At 43.3% G+C, this 14,499-nt stretch overlaps 2 long non-coding RNA genes across 5 annotated transcripts; one reads left to right on the forward strand and one right to left on the reverse strand.

Annotated features, from left to right (window-relative positions):
• The first annotated feature begins 689 nt into the window (after window positions 1-689).
• Window positions 690-2,536, forward strand: LOC130209485 (uncharacterized). 4 transcript variants are annotated; one of them, XR_008834627.1, is made up of 4 exons: window positions 690-724; window positions 1,398-1,424; window positions 1,550-1,588; window positions 1,685-2,536. It is a non-coding gene; the product is annotated as an uncharacterized LOC130209485 (long non-coding RNA). The 4 variants fall into 4 exon arrangements; XR_008834626.1 differs by having other exon boundaries at window positions 691-724; window positions 1,398-1,588; XR_008834625.1 differs by lacking the exon at window positions 690-724 and having other exon boundaries at window positions 1,033-1,424.
• Window positions 2,537-2,713: 177 nt separating this feature from the next.
• On the reverse strand, window positions 2,714-3,610 carry LOC130209484 (uncharacterized). Its single transcript, XR_008834623.1, has 2 exons — window positions 3,498-3,610; window positions 2,714-3,406 (listed from the first exon to the last, which is right to left on the reverse strand). It is a non-coding gene; the product is annotated as an uncharacterized LOC130209484 (long non-coding RNA).
• Window positions 3,611-14,499: the final 10,889 nt, after the last annotated feature.

Consider the following 14,499-nt stretch of genomic DNA (forward strand, 5'->3'; position numbering starts at 1 on the left):
CAGCGTTTACCAGGCAGCAGATTGAAGCCGGCATCAATGGTGTAGATGGAGCTACTCAGTGACTGAAGGGTGGAGATGACAGTGTTGTCTGCTTTAGAGGGCCATGGGTTGTATCTGGACAGATTTTCTTTGTAATACCCCTGTGCCCCACCACATCTCGGACATGACAATGGGGAGAAATCCCATTTCTTATCTTGTTGTGCACACGTCAATTAATCATGATTGAAATGCATGTGATTGTGTGTTGCAGTAAGGATTTAGTGTTTTAATTATTTTACCACGTAAAACTAATAATTTGTCAGAAGTCAAAACAAGGACTTGTTGCTTGTTAGCTAGCAGGAGTGAGGCTGCCATTATCTTTAAAGGGGGGTTCTACCTCCACTATTTATTTGTCCGGCCTCTTTCAAGATGCCTAGTTGGCCGGCCTCCTGCCCTGCTAATGCCCCCCCACCCCAGTCCTCTCTTCCTCCTCCTGTTTAAATTGGCTCGATGGTGTTTTGAGCCCTCACCGGCGCCTTCCAGGCAGCGGCTGCCTGGAAGGCGCCGGAAGGTGGTCCCGCCCCCCAAAACTCTGATCCAATCAATGCGCTACGCCCACTTGGAGCGGAGCGCATATACAAATCCACTTTTGGAGCGGATTGCATATTCAAACCAGCATTTGGAGCCAAACCCACTTGGAGCGCATTTGGGCGCATTTAACCCACTTGGTTCAACAATTTCAAAGGTGCGTAGCTATTTTTGGGCGGCTAATGTTGTGGTAATGTTATTTCAACCTGCTAGCTAGCAGATAGATGATGCTAATCTTAGCTGTGGTAATGTCATTTCTACCTGCTAGCGAGCTAAATCTGGTTAAAACATTAGGTAACAAAGTAAGATTAATTACTGCAGATTAATCACTGTATTTGAGTGATTGTTAATGGTTAGTGGTTATCTTTCAAATGATGCCTGTGAGGCACTTGACGTTGAGACTGGTTGACTTCCAGGCTGCTTTGGAATAAGGATACCTCTGAGGCAGCCACCAGTTTTGGATAACTCTGAGGCATCATAGGTAGTGTTGACTGCCAGGCTGCCTAGTCGTTGGTATACAGGTTAACTCACAGGCATCCAGTTGGTTTTAGATACCTGTAAGGCATCTAGACGGACATTAAGAGGGGCTGACTCCCAGGCTGCTTCCTAACACTGGTTAGCTCTCAGGCAGCCAATTAGCTTTGGATGCCTGTGAGGCACTTGACGTTGAGACTGGTTGACTGTAGACTGATATCCCTTAGTTAAATTGTCCTCATGCCTCCTCATACAGATAGGCCTATTGAATAAATCTGCCAGATTATTTATAACATTGCATATGCCTAACATTATGTGATAATACTAATCACACTCATATTGCCTTTCTCTTTCAGTTCATGAAGAAATGGCGCCCAGGAAGGGTAAGGTTCAACCTAGACCTACTTTAATGACTAAAAAAAAGTCTCTTTCACACACTGACATTTAACAATGACTTCAATAATTCCCCAAAAAATACTTATTAGTTCCTTGCAATGTCTTTATACAGTAGGATGGAAGCGGAAGGCCCTGCAGGTGTCAAAAGGTGGTAAGTTATTCTTTATCTTGCCATCTGGACTCGAGTACTACAACACTAGTTCATCTCCTCATATAGCAAATTTGGTTACTTCTTGTGACTTTATAGGACCATCTGCAAAGATCGCAATTTTCCACCAGTCACCACTGGTTGGTGGAGCCTCCGCCCCAGCCCCAACCCCATCTAGCCCTGCTGCTCCATCCACCCTTCCTGCCCCATCCGGCCCTGCTGCTCCACCAAGCCCTACTGCCCCATCCCAGCCGGCATTTCAGAATGTCCACAGCCTTTTGAGGACATGCTCAGGGCATCGGAGCAAAAGGTGAAGTGCACAGCTAGGCATAGGTTTCTTCAAGACAGGTTTATATTTTTAGTGGTAGTGTGGTAGTAACAGTGCTGAGACCATCTGTGATGGGATCTGGGAAAACCAGTCACATGGTGAAATTTGACCTTTTGGAAGCTGACTTCAAGCTTGTTTCAAATATGTTTTCATTATTTGTCTGTTTCAAATGTTATGATTGTCCAAAGTCAGCTGATCAGTTAGATTTCATGGAATAGAATTTTGACAAAAACAACTTTAAAGAGAGGGGTTCTAAATAGACTGGCTGGTTGAATAAAGCACATTTTAACACATTCAATTAATGAAAAACAAGTAGATATGTTTAGGGATGATAGACATGTTATAGAATAATAATTGAATCAAAACCCAATTTCACCAAAATACTGAGTTTCGACCTACTAGTATTTTCACTCTAATCTCAAAAATGTCCCTTTTCACCATGTGACTGGTTTCCCCAGAGCCCATCACAGTTTTGGGTTATAGGAACATCTGTTGGGATGGCAGTAAAGACAGAAGGGCTATGTACAGACATTACATGTGTACAATACTGTACTGTATGTAAAGAAGATGAAATCCTAATATTGTTACGAATAATATTGTTGAAACATTGAAACCTTCTTTGAGTGTGACTCAGAAATTATTTTACAAAGATACCAGATAACGGTGGAGGAGATCAGGAGGAGGACTGCTCCACCTGATTGCAAACTATTCAAAGACAGACCACAACAAGCGGCAGATACAAACTGTCCATCACGACGGGCATTTAAGCGCAGGCGAAGACAGCGAACCCGTAACTAGTCTTTCCCCAGTTTTCCGACCTGTCCCACACTGCCCCAATAAAATATTTAGATAATATTTATAGTGTATTAAATTCTGCCATCCTTCGTGCTTAGTAAACTAAGCTGTTTGCGTGTGAAATTTTGTTTTTACCATTTTACTGTGTGTATGAGGGTTGTATTTGGCCTTTATTTTCAATAAAGAATATGTCACACCCCATCAGTCATGTCTCTCCTCCATCATGTGTGTGTCCTCTGACGATACATTTAATAAAAAAAAATTAATGTAAGTTGGGGTTTCATTAACTTGTAACACTCTACTGGAATAAACCCTTATGTGAAGCTGTAGAAATTAGTGTTGACATAGTGTTACCATGACTATTTGCCTTAATCCACATGTCTAACATGTCGGATCTGTAATTTACACCATGCGATTTCAGGCCCAGCTAGCTAAATTATCAGACTAGTTAAATCAAGATGCCAAGTTCAATACACTTCCAATTCACGACACATACACAGTGATGTAGAACATGAAGATATTTAATTAATGAACACAACAAACAACAAATTGCTAATTGTTAATATTTTCAATGTGTGTGTCAACACACTTTTAAAATATCCACCACCACCTCTACCATTCCTGGCCCCAAGGTGTGCGTGAGGAGGTCAAATTGATCATTTGACCTCACCTGGTTGGCGAGGTGCTGGAGCTGTTGTCTGGAGGAAAAGATAAACATAAATTCAGGATAAATAATGTCTATTAAACCTGTCAGAGCCCAGATATAGGATGTGGAATATTGCAAATTACTTGAACTCCGTGGCTCTCCCTGTGGCCACAGTGGGGTCTGATGCCGGCAGCATGGCCACTTCTTTAAATTCGATGCTCCTGGCAGCCAGAGCACCGACGGAGGAGCACAGGTCCTTGGCCGCCTTAAACAAAATGGGAAAGACATATCATGACACGAACACAGTATTAAATTCAGATTTGATGCACATACCAATGTGACAATGAAACACTTATTGACACTGGGGTGTAATAGTTTGGAGCTGGCTTTCTGAAGTTCTTTATTGATATAAAGTAGTCTTTAAAGTCTTTAAAGTAGTTATTTATTGATATAAAGTAGTCAACACTACCTATGATGCCTCAGAGTTATCCAAAAACTGGTGGCTGCCTCAGAGGTATCCTTATTCCAAAGCAGCCTGGAAGTCAACCAGTCTCAACATCAAGTGCCTCACAGGCATCCAAAGCCAATTGGCTGCCTGAGAGCTAACCAGTGTTAGGAAGCAGCCTGGGAGTCAGCCCCTCTTAATGTCCGTCTAGATGCCTTACAGGTATCTAAAACCAACTGGATGCCTGTGAGTTAACCTGTATACCAACGACTAGGCAGCCTGGCAGTCAACACTACCTATGATGCCTCAGAGTTATCCAAAACTGGTGGCTGCCTCAGAGGTATCCTTATTCCAAAGCAGCCTGGAAGTCAACCAGTCTCAACGTCAAGTGCCTCACAGGCATCATTTGAAAGATAACCACTAACCATTAACAATCACTCAAATACAGTGATTAATCTGCAGTAATTAATCTTACTTTGTTACCTAATGTTTTAACCAGATTTAGCTCGCTAGCAGGTAGAAATGACATTACCACAGCTAAGATTAGCATCATCTATCTGCTAGCTAGCAGGTTGAAATAACATTACCACAACATTAGCCGGCCCAAAAATAGCTACGTACCTTTGAAATTGTTGAACCAAGTGGGTTAAATGCGCTCCAAATGCGCTCCAAGTGGGTTTGGCTCCAAATGCGCGGGTTTGAATATGCAATGCGCTCCAAAAAGTGGATTTGAATATGCGCTCCGCTCCAAGTGGGGGTAGCGCATTGATTGGATCAGAGTTTTGGGGGGCGGGACCACCTTCCGGCGCCTTCCAGGCAGCCGCTGCCTGGAAGGCGCCGGTGAGGGCTCAAAACACCATCGAGCTTTAAATTGATTGTGGAAGTCTGGATTGTGGTCCATGCCTACTCATTATTCATACATTTGTATAGTTATTGAATGTGTTGTAAGGGTTAGGGTTAGACGGACGACCCCTTTTCCCCGAGAGCTCGAGACAAGAAGATATGCGGTGACCAGTTTCGCCGCAGTAAAGGCAAAGACCCTGACGCTTCCGCCGCTCCTTCTCTTTGGCCGACAGTCGGGCCCCGCCCAGCTGCATAGGCTCGGGATCTTCATTTGACTTGGACCTCCCAGAATCTGCTGGTAGTAGCCAGGAGACCCCCTGGTCCCAGCGACGCTCCCTCATACGGTTGTCCAATCGCATGGCGTGGGCAATCAGAGGTTCTAACTCCCTGGGGCACCCGATCGAAGCCAACCCGTCCTTCAGGGCGTCCGACAGCCCGTGGTGGAAGGCCGTTACTAGAGCTTTGTCGTTCCATTCACTTTCCTCTGCGAGAGTGCGGAACTCAATGGCATAGTCCGTAACGGAACGCCTGTCCTGCCGAATGGTCATTAGCAGCTTGGCAGTGTCTGGCCCGGTCGTGGACTGGTCAAAGACCAGTAACATTTCTTCCTGGAAATCCTTGAAGGAAGAGCATACTGAGCCCTTCTTCGCCCAGACTGCAGTAGCCCATTTCAAGGCCTTGTCTGTGAGAAGGGTAATGATGTACGCTATGCGGAAGCGGTCCAAGGAAAAGGCACGGGGTTGGAGCTCAAAGATCAGGTCGCACTGTGTAAGAAAACCTCGACAACCCCCCTTGCTGCCATCATAGCGATGCGGCTGGGAGACCCGGGGTTCCACAGAGGAGTGTGGGACAGGAGCCTCAGGAAGATGCTGTGCTGCGCCTCTCTGGTCCAGTTGTTGCAGGTGCGGCGAAGTAAGTCTTCCTGCTGGCAAGCAATATCCGCCTGTTGGCGGGCAAAGTTCTCCTGTTGGAGAGTAATGCTGTCGCGCTGGGAAGTAAGCAGCGCCTGCTGGTGGACCATACGCTCCCGCTGCGCCCCCAGCTCTGCCTGCTGGCGAGTAGCCTCCCTCTGCTGGCGATCTTCTGCTTCCTTGTTGTGAACTAGTGCTTGTTCGTGCTGGGCAAGACGGGTGTTGCTTGACTGTAGGCTAAGAGATATAGCCTGGAGGGTCTGCTCCATTCTCTCCCATTGCTGGGACATGTGCTCTGCTAGGTCCATAATGATCGCGACGTTCTGTCAGGACACCGGAGTCGGGAAGAAAACCCGGGTCCCACGATTTACCCAGTAGGCAATTGAGGACCCAGATGCAGAGAGTAAAGTCAAAAGATTGTTTTATTTTCTCTCCGTCAAAACGGAGTTTCAAAAAATGCAAACGTCTTTGAAGCAGCAATAACGCAAACACAAGAGGTAGATCCAAACAAACTCGTTAAGTCCAAAAAGGAATAATCCAAACGAAAGCGTTAAATCCAAAAAAGGTATAATCCAAACAAGGAGGTAAGTCCAAAGCACAGAAGAAGAGTAAACGTTACGAGAGGGTAACGAGGAACACTAAGTCTAAACAAACGTCGCGATGACGTGTCTAGCACACTGCTTGGTATTTATACCCTGGTCAAACAAAACAGGTGTGGAACAGAAAGACTGAAATGTCTTTCGGCCACCAGAGGTCGCCAAAAGACAGAAGTCCCAAGTCATGACAGTATTCTTATGATGATAAGTCCCACAATTTTAAATACAAGTTTTATCACAACTAACCTGAATTAATTCTGGCTGTCTCGAATTTCAAACAACCTCTGACTATACTTAGGATGCAAATTATTTTGTGCTGTATTCATTATCCGTGCAGTTTTAAGATCTAATATCACAAGTAATCAAAAATGGTGTGGTGGAGTTTTCAGATTTAAAAAGAGCTGTATTAACATTCTGAACATACCTGAGCAGGGAAGAAAGTTACAAGTTTGCTCACAATACTGTGCACTGACTCCATGGGTTTTACAGCTGAAAGGCAATAGACAAGCTCATATTATGCACCTTCAAATATTTAAAAAATGTAGAATGTAGAACTGAATAAGTATTAAAACACTAACAAGTTTGCTCAAACATGTCAGGTCTAAAATGCAAGCAAGGGAGCTCTTTGGTGTGCGTAGATTCTGTTCTTACCAAAGAACAAGTCCCCCCAAAAAATAGGTAAATGTCAGAATCTAAATTTTGGAGGGTGTTCTGCACGGCAATGTCTTCAATTCAGTTTGTTTTGTATAGCCTATACTCACAAATTTGCCTCAGCAAGCTTTACAATCTGTACATATAGATATCCCTGTCCCAGAACCTCATATCAGATCAGGAAAAACTCCCAAACAACCCTTTACAGGGAAAAAGATTCAGGAGGATCTCTCTCCAGGATGGACAGGTGCAATAGATGCCATGTGTACAGAAGAACAGATTAGAGTTAAGACACATTCAATGAATATGACAGAGTGTATGAATAGTTGGTAGTAGGCATATACCACGATCCAGACCTCCGTGATCCATCACGCAGATGGAGGTAGGAGGAGTGGGCGGGGCATCAGACCAAGCCAGGTCCAATAAACCCTATGAAATGTGAAGTCACAAGGAATCCAGAGAGAAATCAGAGTTAATATCTGTAATGGAGGGATAAAAATGCATCCATAAGTAGAGAAAGAAGAGGATACAGGTGCTCAGTGTATCCTAAAACGTCCCCCAGCAGATTATAAACCTATAGCAGCATAACTAAGGGCTGGACCAGGGCAAACCTGATTCAGCCCTAACTATAAGCGCTATCGAAGAGGAAAGTCTTAAGCCTTGATTGGTGATGCATCACGATGTCCTAGCTGGTGGTTTTGTATATTGGTAACTCTGTGCTTCTCAGTGGGAGGAGAGGCATGGTAGAGAGTGCGGTGATGCCAATCCGGGAACACACTAGAATCTTTGTGCATCTTTCACGATCCTGTTGCCCTCCTGGTCAGAGCAGATGGGCATCTCATTGCACTTGTGTTACATTTTATCATATTGGACACTGTTTGTTTAAAACAACAACCGCTCCTAAAGATGTTAGCATTAATGAAAATGTATTTCTAAAAAAAGCTCTCTTTTTCCGATGAAAAATATGTTTTCGCAGATGGATCACTGTAATGACCAATAACCTTGCAAACTATAACAAATGTAAAACACGATGACTGTAAGATCCTCAACAGATCTAAATGTAAATTAAATTGAGAGATTTATCATCTTCACTATTTGAAAACCATTGTGTCCCAGACAACAATACATGTTGAGGAAAACTCTGAGGAAAAAAACATTGTGTGGCTGCAAGGTTTCGAAAAATGGACCTCTTAGACTTATTGATTTTTAGGTAGCTTCCATGTCGACGTGTGTGAAAATCTAGGTATTTAATTGGTTTTGTGAAGGTAAAACCAATGAAAAAACAGCCGAATTAGCAACTACTCTTACACTAACATCTTTCTCACTACAGTTGTCTGCTTTATATTGCTGAAGCAGTGACATCCACCAACAGGGTCGGTTTCTGTCTAAAACCAACTCACTCATTTTCACAGTCTGAAAGAAAAATATGCGTTCGTTTTTTATTGTGACAGCACCCCAGCACAGTTAGGGAAGTCAAACAAACACACTGTGGCTCATTAGGTAGAAAAGGCTGCCCATGAGTTTGTCATATTGATATGTGGTGTAAAGCCCATATCAATATTACACACTTGTGGTCGGGGGACTCAAAAAGGCACAGTATAAATATGCATGCTATAATGTCCAAGCCAAGTTCATCCATAAACTATAAACACTGTCAATTTAAAATAATCTTCTGCACAAGTAAGTCTAAAAAAAATAAATGTTAAAATACAATTAAATGCTCCATTAAGACTTTATTTCCATCCAATGATTCTACAATAGATTATGGCATCAACTCAACTCAGGGGATCCTGCTACTAAAAGGACACTAATGATACTAATTTAATTGGTCTTTATATTTTCTCCCATCTATGAACAATCACGCACAGTTCTATGAATGCTATCAAACATAGAAGATTACGTGTGGTTAAAAATAAGCCTGTGAATACTAAATGTGCGCGAGTATTAGTATTTGAATACTTATCACGCATTCTAAATTTCTGTCTCTTTCTCTCTCTGTGAAAGACAACCACAAAACATGTATTGCAGATGTTATTCAGTAGATTTAATGTCAGTATCTGTGTGTTTGTTCGTTGGAAAGAGATGTGTGGACTACCTTGTATACAGGCTGGTTATGCTGTTTCTAAATAGAACAGGCACATATTGAGGTGCCATCATTATGACAGTATATGACGTAAGCAAAATGTTGCTTTAATAATAATAATTATTATATTATTGGGTAGGCTGTCATTCATGGGGTAGAGGGGGTTGTCCTGTAACCTCAAGGTTCGATTTCTGGCTCCTACATTTCAGCTACGGGTACCTGAACCTCCCCAGACTAATAATACTCATGGTACAAAGAAATGAGGCAAAAAAGTGGCTGACATATCAGGCCATCAAGAGTATTAGAAGCGTAAAATTCAGGAATGAAATAATGATGGAAAACATCTTTCGAACATTTAAAATGAAATAATGGGGAGGTAATTTAAACTCAATTCAGTTCATTTCGTATAGCCCAATATCACACATTTGCCTCAAAGGGCTTTCCAATCCGTACAAATGCAACATTCCTGTCCCAGGACCTCACATCGGATAAGGAAAAACTCCCATTAAGCAAACCCAAACAAAACCACCTAAGGTACTTTTTTCACAAAACCAGTTGAGATTGCTACTTATTTCACTAATTATTCCATGAGTTAGTTTGATAATCATAGAAAGAAATGGACACCCATTGATGGCTCCTCCCTATGGACACCAATTGAGATGAGTAGGATAAAAGATAAAAAACTACCAATTTGATTTTGTGCATGTTCATACCAGTAACATTGAGATAATGTTGTTTTCTCTGCCATCTGATTTACAGGCCGGTATAGACCATCTAAATGGCAAACTGTTACGATTTGCTTTTAATTGTGTATCTATTCCAATTTGTCTCATCTTTAACAAATGCAGTATATGGTGTAATCCCTAAGGTCTGGAAATTGGAAAAAGTGATTCCAATATGAACGGATTCTAAATCTACCTTCACAAGTACAAATAGCCATCAAATTAGTAAACTTCCTGTTTTGAGTAAATTCTTATTGAAAATTATAAGATAATTCTTTTAGGAATAAACTGATTAGCAGTTCTCAGCATGCATACAGAAATAGTCAACGTAACTATTGACGAGCATGAGCCAGTTGTTAACGTTACACAGTCTTGGTCTCTTCAGTGCCACATTTCATTTAATAGACCGACCATGATATTACGATGAATAAATGTAAGACATATGGATTCATCAGTACGGCACTCTGTTGATGGTCAGGTATCTTTCTAAAAGATCGCGTAATCTTTTGAAGTGGTTGCTGACCAGACTGAAGATGCTTTAGCTGTGGGGATCAACAAATAAGTTGCTTAGGCCCTTTACTCTTCTCTATTGTCACAAATGATCTGCCTTTTGAAATTGAGAATGCCAACATGTTAACGTATACAGACAACATAACGATGTATATGTAACAGCTTCCGGGCCGTTACCCGTGGGTTTCCCCCAAAAGCTCCAAGGTTCAGCCACCAACACCATGGTTCGATTCGGGAACATGCTTTATTTACACACTCACACAGCAGACCGCAAGACTGCGCCTCTGCTCACTCTTCCCCTCTCCACTCTCAACTGAGAGCTTTTATCAGGCTGGCGTCGGCTGCTGTCAGAGCAGCTGACTGATTAACAACCAGCCAGCAGCCGAGGCCAAATTGGAGACAGCTGCCACATCATAGCACTGCTTCAAAAAAAGATAAAATAGTAACCATCTTGAATCACAATCTGGAGAGTGTCTAACTGGGTGAAATGTTTCTAACTAGCCCTGAACAATTACAAAACTAAAAGTATAATGGGAAAAGAAAGTACTCCACATCTAACATCCTCATTTCACATTGTCTATTAATGGTCAGGTGTTACAAACCTTGGCCTTTTGTTATCTACAATACTGTCCGGTCACACAGTCTGTGGCAGAAAAGAAAGACATAAATAAACTACAACTAGTTCAAAACCAAACTGATAGATTAGATTGGCCCTCGAGTGCTCAATAAGAACTAATTTATCACATACACAATCTCACCCGTCAAGGTTCTCAGTGGAAAATGACCTACACTATAGCCTTCTTGTGTTTTTCAGAAACTTGTTTTCCACCAGTTACAACTCACATGCAATAGACAGCATCACACAAGGAGTGTTAGCTTGGGTCAATTGATACCTTTAAACCCAAGAACAAATCTCCTCAAACTGAGTTATTTACCATACAATCGTAGCTTAGAACGCACCACCTCCTCACATAACTTACATAGGTAAAACTCTATCATTTAAAAAATAAACACTTAAAGACCTCCGACGACTGAACAGGTGATTAACTTCATGCCTTTGAAGATTCCTGATTTTTCTTTGAAGAAGTTATGGATTGAAGTATATGGTCGGTTCTGATCGTGCTTTGTATTTGACTGTGCTTTCTATTGGACTACTATCTTAACTATTTCTGACTTAACCCTTTTAACTGTTGGTTTTACATATTTTTTTTTATGTGTTGTGTTCTGTCAGTTCTATTTCATCCTTCCTGAACGCCAGAGGCGGTGCTAAGCACTGGATATCTTCCATCTCGTGCACACGTAGTTCGAGTATTAATAACAACAAAGTCACGAAGGGTAACTGGTGGGGCGCTAGTGAGGTTATAAGTCAATAATGATAGCGTGTACATTTACCTTCATGCCGTTGCCACTGTTATAGCTAGCAGAGTGTCTCCACTCAGGCTAACTTGATTCTGTGTTAATTCTGACAGCTACCAAACTAGTAAATAGTGTCCTCACTCTATCACCAGACAGGTTGTTTCTGACCCGTTTTCACGTGACCCGTGTCAACAATAACACAGAGCTCTCGCTCAGGCTTCCTGGTAGGCACCAATTATCACAGTTACCATACTAGTGAAGCGGGTCCTCGAAGAGAGCTCCCCTCTCACTAGAAAGACTGCTTCTGACCTGTTTTCACAGGACAAGTGTCTACAGTAAAAGAGCTCTCGCTCAGGCTTACTGGTAGGACACCAATAATTACAGTTACCATACTAGTTAAGAGGATCCAAGAAGAGAGCTCCCCTCTCACTATGACTGTTTCTGGCCTTTTTTTACACAGGACCTGCTCTCGCTCAGGCTCACTTGTGGTATGCTAATAATTACAGCTACTGTACTGGTGAAGAGTGTCCTCACTTCCTCTCACTAGAGGGACTGTTTCCACAGGGCTAGGTTTTCACAGTGCTCTAACTTAGGCTAACTGCTGGGCAATCAGTAATCACTGCTACCAGTCTAGTTGGGAGAGTGTCTTTACTTCCTCTCACGAAGGCAGGATGTTGTCTAAACTGTCTACACAGAACCTGTTTCCACAGTACCAGAGTGCTCTCGCTCAAGTTTACTGGTGGGACACAAATAATTACAGCTACCGTACTACTGAAGAGAAGTGTCCTCGCTCCCCACTCTCTAGACTGACTCTGACCTGTTCCAGATGACCTGGGCCACAGTAGTGGAGTGCTCTCGCTCAGGCTAGTGTTGCGACCCCAGCACTCACAGCAACCTTGCTAGTGAGGTCAGTGTTCTTGCTTTCCCTTGTCTAGACTGACTGTCTCCGGCCTGTTCCAGAGAACCCAGGCCACAGTAGTGGAGTGCACTCGCTCAGGCTACTGCTCAGCACCAGCAATCACAGCTACCGTGCTAGTAAGGACAGTGTTCTCGCTCTCCCCTCAATTCAGTTTATTTTGTAAAGACCAATATCACAAATTTGCCTCAGAGGGCTTTACAATCTGTACACATACGCCATCCCTGTCCCAGGACCTTACTAGGCGGACTGTCTCCGACCTGTTCCACAGGACCTGTAGCAGAGTGCTCTCGCTCAACCTACTGCTAGGACCTCAGCATTTAAAGCTGCCACTCAGGTATGGAGCGTGTCCTCACTCCCTCTCACCGACCACTCCCTGCCTCATATCTAGCAGTCAGCAGAGCGCCCCCGTTCAGACTGACTTAATAGCCCACAAAGTTTAGAGAAGCAGGGTCCCCCCAGAGTGGCTATGTTTAGCTCTGACGGCTGTAGGACCTGTATGGCCCTTCTCCAGCATGAGGATGGCCATGACCATTGCCCCTCTTGCCTTGGCCTCGAGCAGCTGAGGGAGGACCTGTCGAAAAATCCATGCATGAACTGCGGCATTATGCCTTACGCAGTTAGAGCCGCTAGATTGGGGCCGAGGTGGAACATCTGGGGTGTGGGGTTGATCTCCCCCTGTTGGGCCAGCCAGTTCCAACCCAAACGACAAACCCTGTAACAAATGTTGGGATCCCCCCAAGAGAATTAAATATGGCATGCTAGCTTCTAGAGTATATTTTCTGACTGCAGAACTAGCTCAGGTGAAGTATCTTTGCTTGACCCTCAGGTGAAGTATCTTTGCTTGACCCTCCACTCTAGTGCAGGAAGGACTGAAGCATCAGATCCACCCATGGTGGATCCATTCCCAGGGGAGGACATTATCTCAGTGGCAGCGTCCACCAATTTCTTTACTGTATACAGTGACAAACGGCCCACCTATGCTTTTGGGCCTGGTTCCCATCCCTCAGACCATAGTCCTTCAGAGGGGACAGTCGACAGCTCCATCTGTCACGGGTTGTCATGGGGTGAGCCTCAGGTGCAGAGAAAAAATGGCTGTACTCCGGGTTTTAATAGAAACAAGAACTCACTCATTACTTAGGCAAAAGGTTCAACACAAAAAACTCAGGTCAGCGGCAGGTACAAAGACAATTAAAGCTGCAAGCAGCGATGTGCGGGTCCTCGTTCCTCCTTCGCACGTCGGGGGTGCCTGCCGGATGCCGCCCCTCGGCCGAGAACACATGCCGGCCGTTCGGGCGTCTTACCGTTTGTGATGCGACACTGATTTTATTGTGCAAGTCGGTGGCGCTTTGACTCCGAGTGAAAATAGGCTTGTTGATATCCTCAGACCATGACTTGTAACAATAATGACAAGATTGGGCTGGATTCAAGCAAGTCCAGCTGATCCAAGAGGTGGCGCTGTGACAATGTGAACATATCCATGCATCATGTGTATCTACGTAAAGTCTAGACCACGTCATGTAAATTATATGTGAATCCGATGCGTTTGAGACTGATTTGCTTTGGCCACTAGGTGGCGTAGCTATGACTAAAATACAAAATGATCATATGAATGTCTTCAGGGTCAGTATGTTATGACATGAGGAATATAGAGCAGATTAGATAATGTATGGCAGAGCAACATCAACTTACATTGTCATGGCAAATGGTGTTTCTTTACCGATCCGGAGACCGCACATAGTTTAATCTTATTTTAATCTTTCAAAGATTTTTCACGGTAAAGGTATCAAGATCAAACTGTCTGACTTTGGAATGAATCGGGTTTAATCTCTAGGAGAAGTTGACTGTTTTACAACTCTAAAAACTGTGAAAAACCGGTTAAAAATGCAGATATTGAGGGATTGATTGCAGCGCCCCTTAATGTTCAAGTGTTATGAAAGAAATAGGGTACGTTAAGAGACCCCATGTGGTCATATTAGCAATTAGGTGAGGACAGGCCAAGTAATTTGGAAGTTAAGACCCTTTACATATTAGGGCACACCCCTTAGATGTTCATTGGCCCATATTCTATTCAATTCAGTTAATTTTATAGCCCAATTTCACAAATTACAA

Source organism: Pseudoliparis swirei, chromosome 19 (genome assembly GCF_029220125.1).
Source record: "Pseudoliparis swirei isolate HS2019 ecotype Mariana Trench chromosome 19, NWPU_hadal_v1, whole genome shotgun sequence".
Classification (NCBI taxonomy): Eukaryota; Metazoa; Chordata; class Actinopteri; order Perciformes; family Liparidae; genus Pseudoliparis; species Pseudoliparis swirei.